At 39.8% G+C, this 25,242-nt stretch overlaps 1 long non-coding RNA gene across 1 annotated transcript in view; it reads right to left on the bottom strand.

Annotated features, from left to right (window-relative positions):
- LOC131824168 (uncharacterized) overlaps positions 1 to 21,055 on the bottom strand; it is a 245,470-nt gene extending 224,415 nt beyond the window's left edge. Inside the window, exon 1 of the long non-coding RNA XR_009350773.1 lies at positions 20,989 to 21,055. This is a non-coding gene — a long non-coding RNA (uncharacterized LOC131824168). The remainder of the gene's footprint in view (positions 1 to 20,988) is intronic.
- Between the last annotated feature and the right edge of the window lie 4,187 nt (positions 21,056 to 25,242).

The following is a 25,242-nucleotide window of genomic DNA, read 5'->3' as shown; positions in this document are numbered from 1 at the left end:
TTATCAAGTGAAAATAAGCTGTCTCTGAAGAAATGCTGAGGTTTACCAATGATAGACCAGTGTGCTTTCCTTGGGTGATGGGGAAGTGGTGGTGTTAGATAGAGGTAAATAAAAGGATATTAATCATGGTGATGTGGATGCTATTGTGAGCAGAGGTGGAAAAAACCCACAGAGATAAATATGATAAACAGATATCATGTCTGATGATTAGCTTTGAACAGTGTCCATTTGTTTATCACAGAGCAAGACGTGAAGGCAGTTCACTCACTTAACAAGCTACCACCTGGACAAAAACTAATGATAAAACCAGCAGTACTGGACAAAGACTGTTTAAAGGTCATGTAGTATAGTGATGACTTATCACTTGAAAGTGCTATTTGTGGCTCATCATCAATGTCCAATAAAGGTAAGACTGATGTGTCTTCCTCAAACAACCAAGTAAACGAAGCATTAATTCCATGTAGAAGAGGTATCTGCTGGTTTCATTTGAACCCGTACACACTTGCTGTTTAACGGAAGGATTTTTTTTTTTTTTTTTTTTTTTTTGGACAGACAGAGATCACAAGTAGGTGGAGAACCAGGCAGAGAGAGAGGAGGAGGAAGCAGCCTCCCCGCCGAACAGAGAGCCGGATGCGGACCGGATCCCAGGACCCTGGGATCATGACCTGAGCCGAAGTCAGAGGATTTAACCCACTGAGCCACCTAAGCACCCTTAACTGAAGGGTTTTCTTAAAAAATATTTAATAATGGTCCGTTCCTTCCATTCTAAGTCAAAACCAAGCCAAGCTTTCCTATTAATGGTTCTTTCCTCTTCCTAACACATGTCCATACCACTCCACAACTAATTCTACGGAGAAGCATTTTTAAATTAGTTCTGAGTTCTGAGTTCATTTTTAAATTAGTGAAGGCTGCTCATTGTTATCAAAAAGACAAGCTCCACTATATCCTGATAACCTGCAGCTACAGGGGTTGAGAATTTACGTCATAGTCTCATAGCTCTTCCCTTGACTGTATTCCAGTCTCGGCTCTTCCATGATTTAATGTGAAACTTGAGAAACTTACTTGAATTTGATCTAAATTTTCCCCTGTGTAATGGCTATAATAATGCCTAATGTACCTTGTGCCAAGGTTATGAGAATTAAATGACAGTGGCTATAAAAGCTTGTTAATAAAGATAAAACTGTACGTATAATAAAACCTGAGTTCCACTTATCCTGAGACATATTCCTCAGAACACTAGTCTCGAGAAAATTTGACGGAAAAAAAAAACAGTTTCTGAAAATATGCTTGTAAAATGCTATTTTATCTTACTCTTGGAGATTCCAGATACATATAAAAGGACTAAAAGTTTTGGATGGCTCTTAAAATTTGAAAAAAAGGTCTTGTGATTAGAACTTGACACTAGGCTCAGATACACTTCAGTTTCTGAACATCCTTACTTCCTGGTTGAGGATTTTGAGCAGATTATTTAACCTCTGAACCTCCATTGTCTCATCTACAAACAGAAAGGAAGTAATCCCTCCCTCATAAAATTTTAAGGAAATTCTATGAAGTGATGTGGGTTTTGCCTTATTGACTCTATTATTATTAAGTTTTGCCTCCCTCGTCTGTTTCCATTCTCTTTTGGCCTTGGCAACTCTTTTCCCCTGGAGATAGATGAACATTCCTCCTCCAGCACACCTTTGGAAAGGCCCTGTTATAACTGAAGTAACATGTTTGTGTTCTTACTATCTCTCCATTCTTCGTTTTATAAATTCTTACCATCATTAGTCTTAAACCAACCGTGAGACTTCTCCGGAGAGAAACTGTTCCTTTGCCTCAGGAAATGAGAGAGTTTCCCCTAGAAATGGAAAACGTGTCCAATGACACAGAACAGTACGTGATTAAGTGAAGGTGAGGGTTTCTGAGAGTAAGAGGTCCCAGGTTCAGAGGCAGGAACAATCCCAGGAGGATGAAGTGGTAAAAATCGTGTCATAGGGACACAGCACCAGAGGTGAGTCTTGACATAGAAAGATGTTTGGGAAAGGGAGGATAGTTCAAGTTTTAGGACTACGTGCAAGGCCTTTCGACACATATTTTTGCCCTTTAGCACATGGAAATTTAAAATGTTTTCCTTGTGTAATAAGCTACTTGCCTTGGCGGAGTCCCTATTATTTGTTATGCTTCTCTTAAATCAGAAGGAGTGATATGACATCTCATCTCCCACTGCATGGGTTCCCAAGGAAAAAACCATGAGGGACACACCACCCAGTGTATTCCTTCCTAAAAGAGGCTTCTCTGCTAAGACTGTCTGCTCTTCAACCCTCTTCACCTGGGTGGGAGTGGTGGTGGTGGGGGGGGCGCATTTAAGAGAAGGAAAGCTCACCATTTACAATCCGATAAGTACATGTTTAAACCTTTTCTCAAAATTTTAGGACAAGAAGAGCCACAGTATTTTGACTCACATGCCAATTCATGATCCATCATTAGTGGCTGCTCCTAGCCCTGTGCTGAGGAGGATAATGTGGCCCTGTCTGTGCTCAGCAAGGAAGGACACTGGGATGGGTTTAGCGACATCTGAGAATGCAGCGGGGGGTAGGAGGGTAGTCTATAGTGCCATATGGCCGGCACCCACTCCGGGAACCCACTCCTCTGTCCTGAGCTCTACCTCGGATCCCCAGAGCCAAAGGCCCTGGTAATGACAAAGCACAGAGAATCTGGTGGGGTGGGGACAAGAGAAGCAAGGTATCTGCTTCCTTTCCCACGACTCCCATATACATCCTTCTTTTTGATGTTTACCAACACCCCTCCCCTCTGAAGTGGCTGAAGGAGAAGGTGGAAAGGAAGGGTGCCAAGGGCAGTCCATTCAGCTGGACTTCTCCTGTGACTACCTGCAGACCAGACTCATAGCCCAACTTTAAAATAAGCATGGGCTCTTGGTGAGCAGGGACAATCTCTGATTCATCTCTAACTGAGACCTGTCCATGTCCCTTGTTCACAGAAGGCACAGGATGGTGGAATGATGACAAATGCTTAGACTCACCAAAAGGCCTTGCCAACTGGCACTGAAATTTTCAGATTCCAACAGCTTAACAACAGCTTCCCTGGGAGGTCTTCCCATGAGCTGCCCCATCCAACTTTCCTCCGGGCAAACTTCATATCCCCACTCTTCTTCTTTGCAAAATAGGTGGGCCTTATATATATAAACCTTAATAGGTTTATATCTCATCTCTACATGAATGGTCTTCTCCATGGGAGGGACTATTGTATTTCTCTGATTTCTCCTGAGCTTAACTTGAGTGTGGCAGATGATAGAGCTCAATAAATGTGTATAAAGGGATTGAATAAAATAAACTAACAAAAAAAAATTCAGTGGATCAACTATTTCTAAAACGAGGAATGAGGAAACTCCTTGGAGTGGGGAAGTTTCCTACACTCAATTTTCAAGTGGATTATGAGTTTGTTACAATCCTTAGTTCGTTAGCATTAAACGTTTCTCGATTCAGATTGAGAGGTGAGAAGAGGATGAAAGAAATCAGGAGAATACGAAACCGAAATGAAAGAACAGAGACAGAGAGCTAGAGAGACGAAGCGTGGCCGTGCTTGTTTCTAGTCATCTGGCCAAGACATGATGTAATTCGCATGATGCTGACAATTATGAAAGATCTAACAACAAGGGCCTCAAGTAAGAACTATGCACATATCCAGACAATGTATGGTGTGGCTTAGAAATTGTTAAATTAACCTATAAACCTGCTGTGTTTTTAGTCTAAGATCATAAATCCTCAGAGATTTTGGCGTCATCATTCGTTTCAAAACTTAGAAGATGCAAAACGCTTTAATAAAAATGATATATGCCATTTATAAAAGATCACGCAGATGGCTTGGGATGGGAGGAACACAACCAAATGGATATGAACTAACTTTAAATGGAAATTCATTTACAGGAAATTGTCTCTAATATATGAAACATCCATGTCTGCCAAAGTTATGAAAATGTGGACATCCTGTAAATATCCACCTCATGCTTATTGTTTTTGAATTTCCATGAAATCTCATTTTGAGAAGTTAGTTTTCTGCTCAGTATAGTTATGACATACAATCAATTCAATAACATAGCACTGAATTTTAAAGTAAAGTTAATGGGCTTGGATATTCAAAGCGTCAACCTGATTTCTTTTTCTCATCCTGAACACCCGCCTTTCAGATGAGATTTATGTATCCCATGCCAAGTATGGATTTAAAAATCAAAGTAATTGAAGCCATTGTATACAAGAAAAATACTTTGGGGACCTTTACAACGTTTTCTATAAATGCATTCTGAAATATGAAGCCTGAGACAGGTGTAACCTTGAATATGAATGCCTCCAAGAACTTCCACAGATTTCTCTAGAAGAGACATCATTGACAGAACAGTTTCCAGTCCCCTTTCACAAAGGGAGGAGGCCAAGAAAAATGGCCCCAAGAAGTCAAGGAATTGTCAAGGTCCACAGTTAAAGCCAGAGCCAGAAGATACTCAAAATTCCCAATTTAGTCCGAACCTTCTTCTGCTCTAGCATTCTAGCTATACTCTACCAACCAGAACACCAATAAAATTCTCTAGGCAACCAGAGTAAGGTTTGTATGAAGTTGTTCACTGTTTAGCTAATGAAAACCAACTGTGACACAACAACAACTCCACAGCAACACACCTTTACATCTGTTTTGTTCACCGCAGTACCTCTAGCATGGGAATAGTGGCTGGCATCTGCAGGCGCTCAGTTAATTGACTTGTTCAGTGTATGAGTGGTCTCTTGTTTGTTAGACACTTGGAGGACACTTCACATACATGACCTCATTTAATCCTGCACTCAAATCCTGCTGTTATGAACTCAATTGTGTCTCCCAAAGTTTGGATGTGGAGTCACCCCCAATGTGACTATAGATAGACACATGGCTTTTAGGGAGATAATTCAGGTTAAATGGGGTCATAAGGGTGGAGTCCTAACCTAACAAGACTAGTGTCCTTCTAAGAAGAGGAAGGGACAACAAGGAGCCATATAGAGAAAGGACCTTGTGAGGATACAGTAAGAAGCCATCTGTCTGCAACGGAAGGAAGAGCCTTGAGGAAAAACCAACCTTCTTAGCATCTTAACTGTGGGCTTCCAGCCAATGGAACTATGAGAAAATGAATTGTTTAAGCCACCCAGCCTCTAGTAGTCTATTCCAGCAGTCCTAACTGACCGATAGATACACTATCAGATCAACAGGATCTTCATTCCATTTTTAAATTTTTTATCCCATTTTATAGATAAAGAATCTGAGAGACTAATAATTTCACTAATGTTACCATGGCTGGTTTCTGGGTTTCTGGAAGGTTGATAGTTAGATGATGAGTGTCAAAAAGAGAGGAGATAAAATTTTAAATAGAATTTGATGTGCAGTAAACTTAGAGGTCCACCAAGGAAATTCAAAAATAAATAAGGAACCGAAAATATAAGTGTTGTGGATAACAATAAAGTAGCTCTTGGTTTCCCCATTTTCTTATTCTCCCCAAATTTTAGGCCACACATTGTCATGGCCTGTTTCTCTTTCCAATAGGACAGTGTCAGTTTTGGAAATAGCAACCTCTGCATCGTGTCTTGAGTGGCGATGGGAATGACTCTGACAGTCCAGAAAGGCTCCTACATGCCTCGCAGAAATAGGACAGTCCTCTCCGTCTCCCCTGTGGATCAGCAATCAAGAAGGAACTGCTTCTTCCCCTCAACCCGCCAGCTTCCAACCAAAGCAAATTCCTTAGTGTCAAGTAAGGTATCTTATTCCTTGATGTTCCCCAGTACAAAACAACATAAATTCCAAAAATCCTTTATGTTGAAAGGTGTGTATATTCATGTAGGTCCGTTTAACTAAAAACATAGCATCCATTACAAGAGTTCAGGAAAATGGCTCACTAATAAAAACTCTAGTCTTGTACATTCAACAAAATGAAATTTTCCTGTACCATCTTCATTCTGAGTCTGGGACCCTCCTTTCAGTTTAAGGTGGAAACTCGGATATATATCCCGTTTTTGGGAGGGGGGGTGAAGGAAGCAGACAAATGCACAAGAAAAAAAAAAAAAACCCACAAGCAAAACATCCCATTTGACTTACACACAATTCACTTTATCAGCAAGCTGGTGCTTGGTAAATATTCACGGTCCAGGACTCAACCAAACTTATACTCCTTTCAACGTGACCACACTCTGACCCTCAGAAAATGTCATTTCTCAGGAAGGGTTTTGAAGCTTCCCAAGGGTAAGAAGTCAGAGTTCTCTGACTGCACCCAGAAATGAGCCTTGTTGTCTCCTATAAAGCCACACAAAGAATCACATACCTCAAAAGTATACTCTGAAGAGCTTGGAAAAGAAGAATTCTGAAGGGAAGCAACAAAAATAGAGAAGCCAGTCTTGCGTAAAACACATTCACCCAGTCCAACGTGCTGCGTGAGTGTCTTGCTGGAACTAAGAGAAAGCACAGTTGAGAAGGCCTCCTGAAGTTATCATAGGCCTAATATTCTTGTCCATGCAAACCAGAGGGAGCAGGACAGTACCCCCCAGACCAAAACAATTCACCAACAGAACATTCTGATCAGGCTCTCCCAGCCACTCTCTTCAAGAAAAAGGTTAGGCCTCCCGAGACCTTATGTTACAAATTGGTAAAGCATTTTGGCTAGATGTCTATGTTTACAGCAAATGCAAGATTGCTATCCTAACAGCTAAAGAATTACATACTAGCTCCTCCCAGTAGCGGTGCGATTCTCCATTTCATTTGAAATAAGGAAATAAATGTCTCTACAGTTTAACATTATCCCAGATTCTGGATCACACAGCAGTGTAATTGGCAACCTTGCCTTAGCAATATTGTGCTCAGGGAGAAAAGCCATCCATCTTTTCAGTATACTTTTGTAGCCATTTAAAAGTGCAGAACTGAGCTGAAGAGCCACTTAAGAAGAAACCTGAGAGGGGACAGGACTTAAAACCATCATTAACGCTGTCTTTCCAAGCTGCTAACTTGCAGCTCGAATGGAATACTCGAATCAGAACTGAGGCCCCATCTGCAAACGCATTGTAATCCACTCCCCTCAGGAGACAAAGGCACATTGTTATCATGTAGAGATACACTATGTTCAATTAATACCAGTTTATCCCCTGCCCATAGTACTAAAGTTCACCTAACACACTGAAAAGACTTAAGACTTAACATATTTAGGTTCATAATAAATTTCACTAATATGTTCAGAAAGAAATCACCAAAGGTTCTACCAGTCCTATCTGATTCTCCCCCCTTGGGGCTAGCTACTCAATCAGAAAGTGGGTTTTTTGTTAACGAAAGGTAACAGAGTGAATCATTTAAGAACACAGGCACAGGAGTTAAGAGTGTGCAAATCCAACAGAATTTCTATATTAACAGAAATGTTCTTTATCTGTATTGTCCAATCTGGTAGCCATTAGCTATGTGTGGTTATTCAGCATTCGAAATGAAACACAGACAGGTAAGGATCTGGTTTCTCATTTAAATTAATTTAAATTTATATAGCTTCATGTGTCTAGTGTCCGTATCAGACAGTGCAGTCCTATACTCTTTACTCATTAGTTAAGTGTCTTTAACATGTAAAATGCCTTAGTTTCCTCACCCCTAAAATGGGGATAAAAATAATACTTCAAGTCACTGACAGGGTGAAAGGTGGTAAACCATGCAAGAGCCTTAGCACGACACCAGGAATTCGGGTTCTTCTTCTGTCATTTTTCATTCCTCCCTTTTCTATCCTCCACTCTGGTCCCCTTCGTCAAACTCTTAGTGGGATCACACTATTAAAAGACCCTTTAATCACCTTACACCAAAAAAAACTTTCTACAATATAATTCTTAGCATATTATTCCTCTACTATCTAAATCCCCTGTAGTAGGCCCCTATGATTTTTAACAGAATAATACAGTCTGGCTTTAAAGACCCCTTATAGAGGCGCCTGGGTGGCTCAGTGGGTTAAAGCATCTGCCTTCAACTCAGGTCATGATCCCAGGGTCCTGGGATTTAGCCCCGAGTTGGGCTCTCTGCTCAGCAGGGAGCCTGCTTCCTCCTCTCTCTCTGCCTGCCTCTCTGCCTACTTGTGATATCTGTCTGTCAAATAAATAAATAAAATCTTTAAAAAAATAACAAAGATGCAACATGGGGGCTTAAGTGGGTAGGAGAAGAATCAATGAAACAAAATGGGAATGGGAGGGAGACAAACCATAAGTGACTCTTAATCTCACAAAACAAACTGAGGGTTGCTGGGGGGAGGGGGTTTGGGAGAAGGGGGTGGGATTATGGACATTGGGGAGGGTATGTGCTTTGGTGAGTGCTGTGAAGTGTGTAAATCTGGTGATTCACAGACCTGTACCCCTGGGGATAAAAATATATGTTTATAAAAAATAAAAAATTAAATAAATAAAAAAATAACAAAGACCCTTTATAATCTGACCCCAAGCTGATGTTTCCCATTACCTCCCACTGTCCCCAGATACAATCTACTGGGTTGACCAGATGGAACAACTTGTCCTCCCTCACACCAATGATGCATACTGTTTATTCCATACCTTTTTGACCATATGCCCATCTAAAATGTTCCTTTTCTTTTTATTAATTCATCATGCTTATCCTTTGAAGACTAGCCCAAGACATCTCTTTCAAAAGGCCATCCCCTCTGAGCTACTTAATAGAAGAATGAGACATTTAATAATTGCATACCCTTTACTTTCTTTAAGATTTTATTTTATTTGAGAAAGAGTGAGAGAGAGAGAGAGCGCACAAGCTGGGGGAGTGGCAGAGGGAGAGAGAGAAGTAGACTCTGCACTGAGCAGGGAGTCCAATGCTGGGCTGGATCCCAGTATCCTAGGATCATGACCTGAGCCGAAGCCAGCCGCTTGACCATCTGAGCTACCCAGGCACTCCCACATATGCTTTATTACTACTCTACTTTTCATGCATGCATTTCTTGATTGTCCCCAGGAACCAAAGCTCTTTAAAGACAATGAGTTATACCTTTTTGTCTCCCCAACAGTGCCTAGCATGGTACATGCACAGATTAGAGGTTGGTTACATAGGAGACTAAGAAATACTGTTAAGCATGAACACAGGTCCTATTCAATTACAACTTTAGGATTTTTGGAAATCGCTGCCAGTTAAATCACTAAAGGTATTTGAAATACCTATCTCAAAATAACTGCATTTTGAACACCAAAGAAGATGATCTGGGTAAATAGTTGATTATCAAACCAACGTATACTTAAAAACAAAACCCTGAATTTGCTGAACTTCTAAATCCTGCTTCTGAAACTTCCCAAGTTGGGGAAAGTTTCTCTTGTGGTTTGCTTCCTCAACTATTTTTCCACCTGTCCCTGAACTCCACCTTCTCTTACCCTCTTGAGTCTCCTTTACGCAGTTCTCGATCCTTGACTCCCTATCACCGTCAGCCCCACTTGGGAAAACTTCTTCACGCTTTTTCATGCACCTGATCTCCCACCCTCTAAAGCCTCTCTAAAACCCCATCCCCCACTATTTCCTCCCTGTCCACTGAGAGGACCCTCTACCACTTCCCTTAGCCAACAGATAGCTGAAGAAAGAGAAAGATGAAGGTAATCAGAGAGAAAATATCTTGAAAGCTCACGTGGGCTAGAGTATTAGCAGTGGTTTCTGGCACAGAAGAGAGATCTTCGATTTCAGGAACAGCTGTCTACAAAATAAGACTCCAAATAGCTTTTTGTAATTTGTACTCCCTTTTCAGATATTCTCTAATGCTGTGGTTCTCCAACTTTGGAGTGCATTAGAATCATCAGGAGTCCTTGATGAAATGCACATCTCTGGGCATCACTGCTAAAGAATCTGCATCCATATGTCTAGAGCTACCCAGAAACCAGCATTCTAATGATGGCTTAGCCCCCTCTCTCACAAGAGCAAAAACCACACTGACAAACATTGCAAATGTCTCCTCTTCCGCTCTCAGCCAGACTTCTGTTTTCTCTCTATGTGCCAAGACAACAGAAATAACTAACTGCAGCAAAAAGACTTAAATCTCTCGAAATAACAGACTCTTTCCCTATGAGGGTAATTAGACCAAGAGGCTGGAGCAGGGCAAGACAAACGGGCATGGAAAGCAAAGACTAAAAGGCTCACAGTAACCAGAGGTCAAAGCAAATGGCAAATGACGAATCTGAAGATAAGAGCTGGGAAATTCAGTAAAAGCAGAAGGGGGGGGGGGGTGCTACTATAATCTTATCATATGTGCAACATCACATTTAATTGCAAGATGTCCATTCTTAGAGGAGAAACTCACCACATTTTAACACAAAGTATCTAAGCTGAATCAGATGGAGTAATATGGTCCAAGATTCATCTAATCAGGTCATTTCCTGAGATCAAAGAAAGAGAACAAAGAAGGAAGGGTAATTTCCCAGCCTAAGCTGGGTCCTGCCATCAGAAGTAGGAGAACAGAACATTTGCAGGAAATTGCAGGTGTTAGAAGAGGAGAAAGAGGATCCTAATAATCACAGCTAACGTGGCCACACATGCTTGGGCAGATGTTTATACTGACTGTCCCAGCATCATTATTCATATCACCCCTTTTTCCTCCCAGAAGTCTTCATTTAGCAGCAAATTATAAAGTCACCCTAATAATAGCTAATAACCATGTGCTAGGCACGGAGCTGTGTGCTCTACTTTCATCATTTAAACCATTGCTATAGGGGACTGGCATTAATGTTATTGTTATGCCTTCCATTGAGCTGAGGAATGCTGGAAGTTACTGGAAGTTAAATTACTTGCCTATCACCACACAGTCAGTAAATGACAAGACTTGAACTCATGTCTGCAGAGGCAGTTCTCTTAATCCAAAATTGGTAAACTGTAGGCCACAGACCAAACCCAGACCACTATCTACTTTTTTAAGTCGAGTTTTATTAGAACATAGCCACCCCATTTACTTCCATATTGTTATAATGCTTTCATACTACAAAGACAGAGCCAAGCAGCTGCAACAAAGACCTTCTGGATCTCAAAGCTGAAAATATTTACTACCTGGCCCTTTATGGAAAAGAGCTGCTGATCTTGATTCTTCCTGACAAGTGCAGGAAAGGTCGCTCAAGCACAAACTCACAAACTTGAACCTCCTACCAGGGATGGCCCAAGGTCAAGGAGAACATGACAAAAGAGAAAGATATTTTTTCCAGTGTAGATATTTCCAGTTTGGGCAGGAGGGTGGGCTGTTTGGGGTCTTTTTACCTTAAGATTTATAGCAGATTGCACATCAATGGCTGCAATAAACAGAGCACTCTTTGTAACAAAAAACAAACAAGCAAAACAGATTATTCTAAAAAGCTTCCAATAGTGAGGGCACATCAAGGGACACGGAAACCAGCAGAAAGAGCTTCCAATGGCCAAAACATAAACAATTTATGCAACGAAGTAATACCGAATTATAATCTTAAGTATAAATACTTGTAAATCCATAGTGATACAAGGGAAGAAAGGAACTAAGGAAAGAAGGAACAAAGGGAGGGAGGGAGGAAGGACAGCGGTGGGGGGAGGAGTGGGCAAGGGGAGAAGAAACGAAGGGAGTAGAGATCAGGGGAGGGAAAGGAAGAAGGGAGACAGGAAAGGAGAAAGGGAGAGAGGAGAGCTGCTGTGCAGAGTTCCAGATAATCCGTGTGGATACTCCAGGCTAAATGAGGAGGAGCCAAACTCCTCATTGGTTAAGGATGACCCAAACATAGTGACTTCCTCCCAAAGGGTAAAGGACAAAATGGTGTAGGGAGAGTAACTTTGCAGCAGACAAACCCGACAAACACGACCCCAAGCAGGCAATCAAATTTTGTATCAACATTGATGAGTCATGTGGATAACCTCTACCCCTGATCTGATGTGATAAGAATGGCATTATCCCTCTGTGGTCTTCTGGTCTTCCTCCTGGACCTATAAGCCCATTCTAATCATGAGAAAAATGTAAGACATGTCCCAACTGAAGAGCATCCTAGAAAACACCTGACCAGTATCCTCAAAACTGTCAAGGTCATCATAAACAAGGAAAGTCTAAGAAACCATCACAGCCAAGGGAAGCCTCAGGAGACGTGACCACTAAGTATAATGAGGGATCCTGGGGCAGAAAAACGTCATTAGATGGAAACTAAGGAAATCTAAATATAGTATGCTCTTTAGTTCCTAATATTTACCAATATTTGTTTACTGAGTATGACAAATGAACCATATTAATTAATATAAGAGGTTAAAGCTGGTGCGGAGTATATGGGAACTCTTTCTACTTTCTGCATGATCTTCCTGTAAATCTAAAACTATTCTAAAATTAAATTTATTCAAAAAAAAAAAAGATGACAAAAATAGCACCTACTTTTCCACATTTAAACTCACAGAGAATCTAATTTGGAAGAGATTTCCTTTCCCTGTGCAGTTTACATACTGTAATTCTAATTTTGTCTGGAAGGTGCAAAGCACAGACTTCAAAATGATTCCCACATAAATAATGCAGCTTGTGATAAGTGCCTAAACAGAACAAATTAAACCCGGTATATAGATTACCAAGTTACTCTGAGCAAAATTCTGTAGAAGAAAAACACCACTTGGGACAAAGGAAGCATTGCTTACTGAAATTCTAGAAGATATCACTCAGGCTTCAACAGCATAGACAGTCTACTTTGTTTGGCTTTTGGATGAATATGAACAGGGCTAATGTCACCCATTGTACTCTGAAAATTGATTTTCCTTCTCAGGAAAACTCTGAAGGAAAGAATACATCCAGTCAAACCTATACGCCTTATAGTCTTCTTAATGCTAGAATATCTAGGATTTCTCTACAGATCGCTGTTAAAGGTCACTGGACAAGATATACTAAGAAAATACGTGACCCAAGTCCTATATCTCTGTCTCAGCCACACTGACTTCTCTCCATGCATGGATAGGCTCAATTATCTTAACATGCTCTTTTCATTTTTATAACACTGAATACAACTGTACCCAATTACTTGTGCCATTATCCATCGAATGTCCATCTTATATCCATATTCAACTCAAAGCCTTAAGAAAACCACATCTATTTTGTTCACTTCCAGATTCTGAGGATTCTATGTCCCCAAGTCCTGTCATGTAGTAGGCACTCGATAAATATTTGTTGAATGAATGGATTTATCAATTGTAGGTTATTAGAGTTTAGCTCAAGTCTACAGAAAACCCCCTCATTTCAAATCCATACACTTCCCTTGGCAGTTTATTTAATATATTTGTTGTGAGGAACATCAAAATCTTGCCTTTGGCTCCTTGGCTTCATTTGTGCTAAGTCAGTGTTATAGGTTCAAACTACTCAGTAATGGGAGATAGAAGTGATTAGCATTACCTTCATGTTCAAAGTGTCAGAGGAAAAATATAGAAAGCAAAGAGTTATACATGAGCTCCCAACTGCATTATTGATTTCTGTTAACATCCTTACTTGTCTGGAGGCTAATTTCTCCTGGGTCTTGGCTAATTTTTTTAGACTATGTTACTGCAAGTCTATGCTAATTCACATAGCTCCTTCAACCAGAATCTTATGTTTTAAATATCTACCTCTCAAATAACACTGACCAGCCTAGAAATGCTCACAATTTATAGAAAACTTAGAGAGTCCGTGTTTTGCCATGGAAAGAGTATGCAACCAAGGCTCACAGAACCTCAATGAAGTCTTGACTTAACCCCTTTTACTGATTTCTTTTAACAGACTCCACTCTAGGCACACAGTGCAGCCATAGGCAAGTCAACCTCACTATCTTAACCTCATCTCTAAATTTAGATGGAGAGATTAGGTCAAATATAGAATAAGCATAAGCAACCACCATCCTGCCTACTCAAAATTCTACAAAATCATATAAAAGTTATTAAAACAAAATAAATCTGTAGCATTGCACCTTCTTTGGGTATTATTTGCTGGATAAGAAATTGTGCATTTAAGTTCTAAGGGAGCCAGAAATTCCAGGACTCCCTAAATATAAAAGGCATTTAGGATCAATTCTTAAAAGATCCAAACCTGGAGAAAACTACAGATGACAATGTGATGTGCAAGAAGACTCACTAGAAAGGGTATGTGGCTCAGAAGAAGCCTAAATCCAGGCAGAGGTCATGAAGAGGTGACTAATACAAGGAGGTATTCACTTCATCAAGAGGACTAAGGGAGAAAAGAATTGGTAAATGACGACTCATATTTATTTTACTCTGTATATTTAGGTATTTACCTTGATTACCTTGAGAATCTATTAGAGTTTATTTTGCATGTAAATAACTCTGAAATAAACTTATTAGTAGAATTAAATGATGCCTCATTCCAGCTCTAACTTCCTCTTTGTCCAAAGAAAGGTTCACAAGAAAAGCAGAAGCAAATTTCCCAGGACTACTCAACCCATCACCCAGAAAAGAGGCAGCAAACGAAGGAACAGTTTTCAGGAATGTTACAAAATGTCACATTTTGTAATCAGAGTAACAGACACTCAGTGTCCCCAGGTGAAACACATCTCTGTTATTGCTTCTCTACACTTAAAGATTCCCCTTACAACCTGAGCAGAATAATAGAAAAACCTGACTCTCTGCTGTGAGTTTAAGTAACATAAGGACAGATCATGGGAATTTTCCAAAGAGAGAGCTGGTACAGGGCAAAGCATAAAAACATTTCTTGGTTCTCCTCCCATTTTGAAGCCCTGCTTTCCAAAGGCTGGCTATACTCAGTTCCAAAAAACCTCATTTCAATTAATCTCTTTCTGATTGTGGGTCACCCCACTCCATGGCTCCCAGATTACACAGCAGAGGACACTAGAAAAAATAGAGCTGATATATGGTCAGAAAAGCAAAAACTACAGAGAAGGCAGGTAGCAGAGTTATTACCCCTACAGTATGGATTTATACAATGAATATCAAAAGGTCACTTATCCTAATCTAACTTAGAGCATTACAGAACTCCCATTCACTACTGAGCCATTTCAAACTTACTTTCTAGACTAAGCTAGAAGAAGGCTGAACATAAACTGTCTCCAGATGTCTTGAGTTTTCTCTTAAAGGATAAGAGAAATCAAGAGTGAAGTCTGGAACCACTGCTACCTTGCCCCCTTTACCTTTATACCATGGCTATAGCTCTACTTCTGCAATATGGCAAGTCTCCTAGGAAACCAAATATAAAAGGCAAGTTTATGAATATAAAACATGTCTCCATGCTGCAGTGACAGACCAGAGAGACAGGCAGGAAATGAGCTCAAGGTGTTAGTGTCTGGGATAGGACAAGAGAAGCTGAAATGCAAAGTAAGCAGAGAAAAGGTCTGAAAAGGACCAAGAGAAAGAAGAGTTTATTGCATCTTTACCAACTTGCTATGGGGAAGGGAGACTCTAAGGCAATACAAACATGAGGTCTTTGACTCATCCCTCCTGACTTACACATTCCCTTAAACAGCAAGACACAGGATGCAATTTTACTCCACCATACACTGACCATATGGATGTGCTGCTCATGCCATTCTGTTCTGTGTACTTTCTCCAAATAGATCCAAAATTCTAAGCCCAAGGATCATGGTTCCATGTGCCCTACCAAAGACATTAGCTCACATTATATACACATATGTATGCATATATATGCATCTGTATGTACATGAAACAAATCATGATTTCTGACTCCCTGCTCTATTCCTTGTTCTGGGTGGGCCCATTCTTTTCAGGCAATGTTAAGGATGAGGAACAAAACACTAACCGTCCTCTGAGGTTGCCCTGAAACGCACTAACCTCCTCCAGGGATCAGAAGAAAACACTTTCACCTTTTCTCCATCTGTTTCTTTAAATAGCTGACAATGCTAATAAGTAGAACAGGAAGGGACGCCTGGGTGGTTCAGTTGATTAAGCCGCTGCCTTCGGCTCAAGTCATGATTCCAAGGTCCTGGGATCGAGTCCCACATCGGGCTCCTTGCTCGGCGGGGAGCCTGCTTCTCTCATCGCTGCCTCTGCCCGCCTCTCTGCCTGCTTGTGTGTACTCTCTCTCTCTATCTCTGGCAAATAAATAAAATCTTTAAAAAAAAAAAAAGAACAGGAAAACACAGACACCTGTGTGCTTTATTACTTGTGCCAAATCGAGGGGAGTCAGTAGGTCAAGGAAGAAATTAGCAATATCCAAAGGTCTTAAACAACAGTCTCCAACACTGGGTGTGGTGAAAAAATAATGAATACTGTTTTTTCTGAAAATAAATAAATTAATTTAAAAAAAAAGTCTCCACACACCCTTTTTGTTTCTAAGTCAATTTCCTACAAGAGTTCATTTTGCATTACTTACTCCACCCCCCACTCCCCCCCCAGCTTTCCCACAAAGTGGAGCTGACTAAAGGATGTCTGACTCCCCTTGTAATTATAATTTCCCCATGTGGGCATCATCTTTCTTATAATAATTTCATTATCATAAGGTGGGGTTTCTAGGGACAGGGCGGCTAGCAGCAGAGTGACTGTTCTGACAAAAATCTTGAACTTGGGGCGCCTGGGTGGCTCAGTGGGTTAAAGCCTCTGCCTTTGGCTCAAGTCATGATCCCAGGGTCCTGGGATCAAGCTCCGCATCAGGCTGTCTGCTCAGCAGGGAGCCTGCTTCCTCCTCTCTCTCTGCCTGTCTCTTGGCCTACTTGTGATCTCTGTCAAATAAATAAAAAAAAAAAATCTAAAACAAAACAAAACAAACAGAAAAAAAAAACCTTGAACTCCCTTAGTCACATGCCTGCTATGTTCACATCCTTCTTGACGTCCCCTTGCAGCTGGCTCCATGCGGTGTGTTTTTCTCCCTGCCTTGTACCTGCTGTTCCACTCCCTGTGACTGACCCACAAAGTAGCTCCTGAATTTGCTTATTTATGCGAATTTTTATTCCTACCATCTCTTTGACTCCTTCCTCCCATACAAGAGATGCCCCCATAAGCAGTATTTTTGATTAAATAGTAACATTAACATATTAGAATAACTACAATTTAGTGAGCATTTCCCTTGTTTCTGGCACCATACTAGATGACACATAGGATATCCTTATAGGACTCAATCTTCATAACTGTCATAGGAGAATGGATCTATTACTATCTGCATTTGGCAAAAAGCAAGTTCAGAATGATCACTTTCCCAGCATCTGCTGGACTCTAAGACTGGTGCTCTTTTTTTTTTTTTTTTTAAAGATTTTATTTATTTATTTGACAGAGAGAGATCACAGTAGACAGAGAGGCAGGCAGAGAGAGGGAAGCAGGCTCCCTGCTGAGCAGGGAGCCCGATGCGGGACTCGATCCCAGGACCCTGAGATCATGACCTGAGCCAAAGGCAGCAGCTTAACCCACTGAGCCACCCAGGTACCCTAAGACCGGTGCTCTTAACCACTATGTACTGCCCAAGGCAACCATGGGACCAGGGTTTTGTATCAGGAAAATATCTAGATTTTGGACCACATGTTTGTGCCCCCCGCCCATATTCATATGTTGAAACCCTAACCCCCAGCAGGATGGTGTTTGGAGACTGGGCCTATGGGAGGCAATTAAGTCATGAAGATGGGACCCTCATACAGGAGTAGTGTCCTTCTAAGAAGAGACACCAAAGAACTTGCCACTTCTCTCCGGCATGTGAGGGCATAGCAAGAAAACAGCCATATGTAAACCAGGAAGAGGGCCCTCACCAGGAACCTAATCAGTCAGCACTTTCATCTTAGACCTCCCAGACTCCAGAACAGTGAAAACTAGGTGTTTACTGTTTAAGTCATCCTGTCTATGGCATTTATCTTTTTTTTTTTTTAAGATTTTATTTTATTTATTTGACAGACAGAGATCACAAGTAGGCAGAGAGAGAGAGAGAGGAGGAAGCAGGCTCCCTGATGAGCAGAGAACCCGATGCGGGGCTCAATCCCAGGACTCCGGGATCATGACCTGAGCCAAAGGCAGAGGCTTTTAACCCACTGAGCCACCCAGGCGCCCCTATGGCACTTTTCTTAAAGCAGTCCAAACTAATGGTTTGCCTCCCTCTCTGTTTTCATCTTATTTTGATGACAAAGATGCCACAATAAAAAAAAATAATAATAATAATAATAATAATAATAAGGCAGTCCAAACTAAGACAATATATGTAGAACTGACTTAAGTTGGTTTTTTTTTAAAAGATTTTATTTATTTATTTGACAGAGTGAGAGATCACAAGCACGCAGAGAGGCAGGCAGAGAGAGAGGGGGAAGCAGGCTCCCTGCTGAGCAGAGAGCCTGATATGGGGCTCGATATGGGGCTCGATCCCAGGACCCTGAGATCATGACCTGAGCTGAAGGCAGAGGCTTAGCCCACTGAGCCACCCAGGTGCGCCAATTTTAGTTTAATTTCCTATGAAGACTATGTAAACCTACACAAATCTGAAAATGATTTTTTATATATATCTTGACTTAGACTTCTAAAAATGTAGCCACCACAATCTAAGATGGGCAAGAAAACTAGAGCATATAGTCGGAATTCAATAATTATTGGTTCAATTAGGCAGTTGTTAGTTCATGATCCACTATTTCTTTCCAGGATTCTTAGTAATTTTTTTCCTTACCAACAGGATTGGATTTATTAGCCCATGCCACTTACTAATATTCATAGAATGGGTATAGCATGGCTTCCAATACCCAAAGACCAAAAATTCTCCCCATTTTAACACCTAAAAAATTCTACCATTTGGGGTTCTTTGGGGCTGTGCCCTTTTGCTAAACCCTCTTTAAGATATAAATATATAAATATAAGTTTATTCACTGAGAAAATAATTCTAAGCTACTGAGAGCTTACTGTGAATTACCACTCCAAATGCTATCTGGCCAAAATGAACTAGAACAAAAGGATGGAGGAGAGTCAGTTCCAGAGGAAGAGAAGGAAAGCCTTGAAATGCAGGATCTTGGCCAAAGAGGCTGACAGATCATTCAAGACAAACCCTTCCCCGTTATGTTGGCCTGGATCAGTCCAGCTGTCCATTATGAAATAGTTCAGCAGTGCTGTGTAGGAGATGATATCATTTATTTAAATAATAATAGTCATATTCATAGCCACTGGGGCCTACTTAGCCCCAGTGCACAAAGTCCAAAAAATAAAATTGACAGATTACACACGCTACGTTTGATCAGTTCTAACCGGCCAAGTGAGAGCCCCAACTGTAATAAACTTGATTTAAAGGTAGAAGTATTCAAGTATCATTTTTACTGAATTAGAAAGGAGCTTCTTTTATCCTAATCAAAATTATACACTTTTTTTATTCGAAAAACTTCAGTAATAATTTGAATTGCCAAACTCTTTAATCATGAAAATATTTGCCTTTCAAAATTGACTAGTAGAAGTATTAAAAATGCCACCTTTCTTATCCCTTAGAGGTTGAGTGCTCATTTAACCTGAGTCTTTTACTAAATACATGAAGAGTTTTATAAGTTTAAAAGAAGGGAGAATATGTAGAAAAATGTTTTTATTCTTCTTACTTCCTTACTATCAGTTTATTTTTTAAGAGGTCTTTTCTTAATTCTTTTAGTATAATGTTCAAAAATACTAGATGCCCAAAAGGCTCAGAAAATCAAATATGTTATTTCCTATTCCAGAGCTGAAAGCCGTCAAGACCAAAGTTATCATTATTGCTGAATTACAGACATTGGAATTAAAATCTTAAGTTAAACAAACATCAATAAGCTGTACCAGCCAGGACAGTTTAATCTTTAAAAACTCAACAATTTAAATTTCTTCCTAAATATAAATAATAATTCTGGGCAAGTCATCATATTTTAATGAAAATCAGAAACCTTTTTTTTGTTTTGTTTTTTTTAGTGATCCAAATGATCTTTTTTTCTCATTTCTTTTCAGTGTTCCAGAATTCATTGTAGAAACCTACCTTTCAAAATGACTGGGGTTTTTTGTTGTTGTTGTTGTTTTTTCCTTTTGTCTTTTAAAAGATTGGTTTTATTTATTTATTTATTAGAGAGAGACCGAGAGCACAAGCTGGGGGTGCAGCAGGCAGAGGGAGAGCAGACTCCCTGCTAAGCAGGAAGCCTGATGCAGGGCTTCATCCTAGGAGCTTGAGATCATGACCTGAGCTGAAGGCAGATGCTAAATTGACTGAGCCACCCAGGCACCCCTAAGTTTTTGGTGTTTTTTTCCTAAGATTTCTTTTTTTGGAGAGATGGAGAGACAGCATGCACCGGAGTGGGGGGTGGAGCGGGGAATGAGGGGGAGGAGCAGACTCCCCACTGAGCAGGGAACCTTTGGGGGGCTCAATCTCAGGACTCTGAGATCACCACCTGCACCAAAATGTCTGCCTAACAGACTAAGCTGCCAGGCACCCCTTAAACTCACTCTTGATTATCCTATAGCTTAGGGAGAGGAGCCAACTGAAATAGTATCTGAAAAACTATACTGAAGCACTACTCAAAAATAAGGGATAGCAATTTATTATAATTTTCACAGTAAAATCTTTAGTTTTTACTTTTTAAAATATCCAGTTGTCATGTCTGAATGGTTTGCCTCCCTGTTTTCATCTTATTGAAGTTACATTATATGGTAGGCTGCTATGCATTCTACAATCATGTAATGTCATCAGTATACTTTCAACTATCTCTGAAAATATTTCTAGGTATTAACATATTTCCTGAACCTGTCCTAGAATCTACTATACTTTTTGACCTAATTACCTTACTTCATTAAAATCTTAACTAGCAGGAAACAGAGTTGAAAAGTATAAGTAGGGCCATAAGCTTTAAGAAAAAATATGTAAAGAAGCCAGAAAATAGCTAACATTTATTAAGTGATCACTAGGTTCTGAGTTCTTGACATATTAAGTCCTTAATCCTCACAATCATTCTACCAGGAAAGTACACTTACAAATAAAGATAAGGTCGCTGAGGTATAAAAGTAAGTTACTTCTAAAAGTTCACACAGCTAGTTAGCACACATAGGCAAGTTGCTAAAAGATTAGATGGAACTATCAGGCAATGTTACCTGTACAATAGGCTCCCCCACCTCCTTTATCCATGGTCCTGCTTTCTGTAGTTTTAGTTACCAACGGTCAACTGTGGTCTGGAAGCAGATAAACCTCTTTCTGAGGTATCAGAAGATCATTAGTCACCTCATACTACGTCACAATATCTACATTGTTCACCTCACTTCACTTCATCATGTAGGCATTTTATCATCTCACATCATCACAAGAAAATGACAGATGCGTACAGAATGCTAAGATATTTGTGGGGTTTTTTCCTTTTTTTCTAAATTTTTTTTAATTCTAGTTAGTTAATATACAATGTAATATTAGTTTCAGGCTACAATTTGGTGATTCAACACTTACATACAATACTTGATGTTCATGACATGTGTACTCCTTAATCTCGACCACCTATTTAACTCATCCCCCTACCTTGATCCCCTCTGGTAACCATCTGTTTGTTCTCTATAGTTAAGAGTCTGTTTCATGGTTTCTCTCTCATTTTTCCCTCTGTGATCCTTCATTTTGTTTCTTAAATTCCACATGAGTTAAATCATATGGTATTTCTCATTCTCTGACCTATTTCACTTAGCATAATTCTCTCCACTTCCATCTGTATAATTGCAAATGGCAAGATTTTATCCTTTCTATGGCTGAGTAATATTCCTGTGTGTGTGTGTGTGTGTGTGTGTGTGTGTGTGACACACACACCCAACATATTCTTTTCTCATTCATTAGCCAATGGACATTTGGGTAATTTACATAATTTGGCTATTGCAGATAATGCTCCTGTAAACATCAGTATATATCTACCCTACCCTTTTCAAAATAAAACTACCCTATGATCCACCAATTGTGCTACTAGGTTTTTTTTTTTCCTTAAGATTTTATTTATTTATTTGAGAGAGAGTGAAAGTGAGAGAGATCAAAGAAGGAGGGAGAAGCAGGCTTCCCACTGAGTGGAGAGCCCGATGCAGGGCTCTATCCCAGGACCCTGGGATCATGATCTGAGCCAAAGGCAGTCGCTTAACTGACTGAGCCACCCAGGTGTTCCTGTGCTACTAGGTATTTACCAAAAGATTACAGAGTACTAAGATATTTTGAAAAAGGGAGAGACCACATCCACATACATTTATTACAGTATATTGTTTTAATTGTTTAACTATATCACCAATCATTGCATTAATCTTTTACTGTGTATAATCCAGATAGGTATGTGTGTATAGGAAAAAACATACAGTTCAGTCCTATCCACCATATCAGATATCCAGTGGGGACCTTAGGACATATATCCCCTATGAAAAAGTGGGACTACTGTATTTGCAATCAAAAAAGACAACCATTTTTGCCTCTTGATTCCTCTGTCAATACCAACTTCAAAACCATAGAACTATGGGGCTATTATATCTTTATTAAGACTAAGTCATAGAATGACACTAATTCATGCTGAAACCAGTAGAAAGAATATAACTTTATGACATTTTGGATGGGACAAACATCTCTGAACTGAAGAGAGGAGAGATAGGATGGTTTACCCAAAATGTCAACTTCCAATGAATCCCTAAACTAAAGTCTAGAAATAAGCTTCAAACATCCTTAATAATCAAAGATGACAGAACTGATGCAGATTAAATATTCAAATAATTAGATTCTTTATTACATGAGATGTCTTGTTTTATTCAGAGATGGCCAAGATGGAATAATAGAGACCAAGTCTAACTTCCACCTTAAAAAAGTATAACAATGGACAAAACTTACGAAACAGGCTTCAGACACTGGATAATGAGAAATGCAAAACTGTGATCCATGAAAGAAGGGAAATTAATGAGGTCATCTCAATGATTGCCCAGGTTTCTAATTAGAGGCAGACTCCTGACCACAGAGCAGGTATGGGGTTTGGTGCAGAGAGTGGCAGGGTCCCAAACATGGAGGTCTCACTAAATTGAGGTAACAGAGATTGAAGTTCAGGGTATTTCAAGTATCTGGAGGTTGCAAGGAACATTTCTAGAAAGGAGAGTAGTTAGACACAAAGAACTTCAAAGTCTCCACTGAGATAACCTGGAATCTCTATAGAATATGCCTATGTGTAAAGTGAACTTCCATGAGATAAGGCCAAGAGTAACAAGGGATCTATGAGCAGAATGGTTTCCAGACTGGCACAGATCTGAGAATCTTTCAAACTCCCAATAGCAAGTGGGAAGAGTTCTCAGTGACTATCCAGGAAATTCGGAAGGGACCCTAAAAGGCCTAAAATTAGTGAAAATTAAAGTAAAACTAACCCCAAAAGTAGTGGAACTAAAATATTCCTAAAGTAAATGCTAACTATGCCTGACCTAATAAAGCTTTACAGTAAGACTGGAAAAGATTAAGCTGAACAAGGACAAGTTAATTGTCTCCCAGAACAAAGCCCAACATTCTTTAAAGGAAGATAACGAAATTGATACTCTGAATAAATCAAATATGCAGTGTCTAGCATTCAATTAAAAATTACTAGACTGTCAAGAAGTAGGAACATGTGACCCATAAATTAATCAATAGAAACAGAAAGAAAACTATAGAACACAAGGATTATAGAACACAAAACATTAGAACACAAGGATTTGATAACAGCTATTACATCTATATTCTAGTATTTAAGGAAAAAAATGAACAAGTTGAGAAGAGAAATAAAAGATACTTTTAAAGGCCCCAAAACTTCTAGAGTCAGAAGTATATTATCAAAATAAAAATTCACTGATTAACATTAACAGCAAAGACAACCTTGCTAAAGAAATGTGAGATTAGGGATGTCTGGGTGGCTCAGTCCATTGGGCATCTGTCTTTGGCTCAGGTCATGATCCCAGGATCCTGGAACAAGTCCTTATTGGGGCTCTGTCTCCCTCTCACTCTGTCTGCTACTCATTCCCCCTGCTTGTGCACTCTTTCTCCGTCAAGTAAATAAATAAAATATTGAAAGAAGAAGAAGAAGAAGAAAGAAACCTGAGATTGAAACTATGCACAGTGCAACAGAAACTACCAACAAATAAAGCACTAGAAAAATATCTATTAAAAAAAAAAAAAGACTGAAAAAAAAAAAATTAACAGCATCGGTAACCTGTGGGATGGTATCAGCAGTCTTACATATGGGTAATCAGAGTCCCAGAATGGACAGAGAGCAGAAATAATATTTAAAGCAATGATGATCACAATGATGGTCAACTTGGAATTTTATACACAATTAAATTCTCTTTTTAAAATTGAGGTAAAATACAGTTTTTAAAAGACAAACAAAATCTAAATGCGAGACAGAAATCCATTAAAATCCTACGGGTGCTGGGTGGCTCAGTTGTTAAGCATCTGCCTTTGGCTCAGGTCATGATCCCAGGATCCTGGGATCGAACCCTGCATCAGGCTCCCTGCACAGTGGGCAGCCTGCTTTTTCTCTCCTGCTACCCTTGCTCATGTTCCCTCTCTCGCTCGCTCTCTGTCAAATAAGTAAATAAAATTTTTAAAAATATATTCTAGAGAAGAACATAGGCAGCAAACCCTTCGACTTCAGCCACAGCAACTTCTTGCAAGTCGCATTTCTAAAGGCAAGGGAAACAAAAGCAAAAATTAACTACTGGGACCTCATCAAGATAAAAAGCTTTTGCACAGCAAAGGAAACAGTCAACAAAACTAAAAGGCAACTACAGAATATGAGAGAAGATATTCACAAATGACATATCAGATAAAGGGCTAGTATCAAAACTCTTTAAAGAACTTGTCAAACTCAACACCAAAAGAACAAATAATCCAGTCAAGAAATGGACAGAAGACATGAACAGTTATTTCCCCAAAGAAGACGCACAAATGGCCAACTGACATTTGAAAAAATGCTCCACATCACTTGTCTTCAGGGAAATACAAATAAAACCACAATGAAGATACCAGCTTATACCAGTTAGAATAGCTAAAATTAAGAGAACAGCAAACAACAAATGTTGGCAAGGAAAGTGGAGAAAGGAGATCCCTCTTACACTGTTGGTGGGAATGCAAGCTGGTACAGCCATTCTGGAAAACAGTATGGAGGTTCTTCAAGAAATATAAAACAGAGCTACCCTATGACCCCACAACTGCACTACTGGGTATTTACCCCAAAGATACAGATGTAGTGAAATAAAGGGGCCCCTGCACCCCAGTGTTCATTGCAGCAATGTTCACAATATCCAAACTGTAGAAGGGGTTGAGATGTCCTTCAGCAGATAAATGGATAAAGAAGATGTGGCTTAGGCAGCAGCAGCAGATCCAAG

The sequence above is a fragment of the Mustela lutreola genome, chromosome 2 (assembly GCF_030435805.1).
Source record: "Mustela lutreola isolate mMusLut2 chromosome 2, mMusLut2.pri, whole genome shotgun sequence".
In the NCBI taxonomy this organism is placed as follows: Eukaryota; Metazoa; Chordata; class Mammalia; order Carnivora; family Mustelidae; genus Mustela; species Mustela lutreola.
The sequence above is the reverse complement of the archived record's forward strand: the minus strand, read 5'-3'. Positions and strand labels throughout refer to the sequence as shown.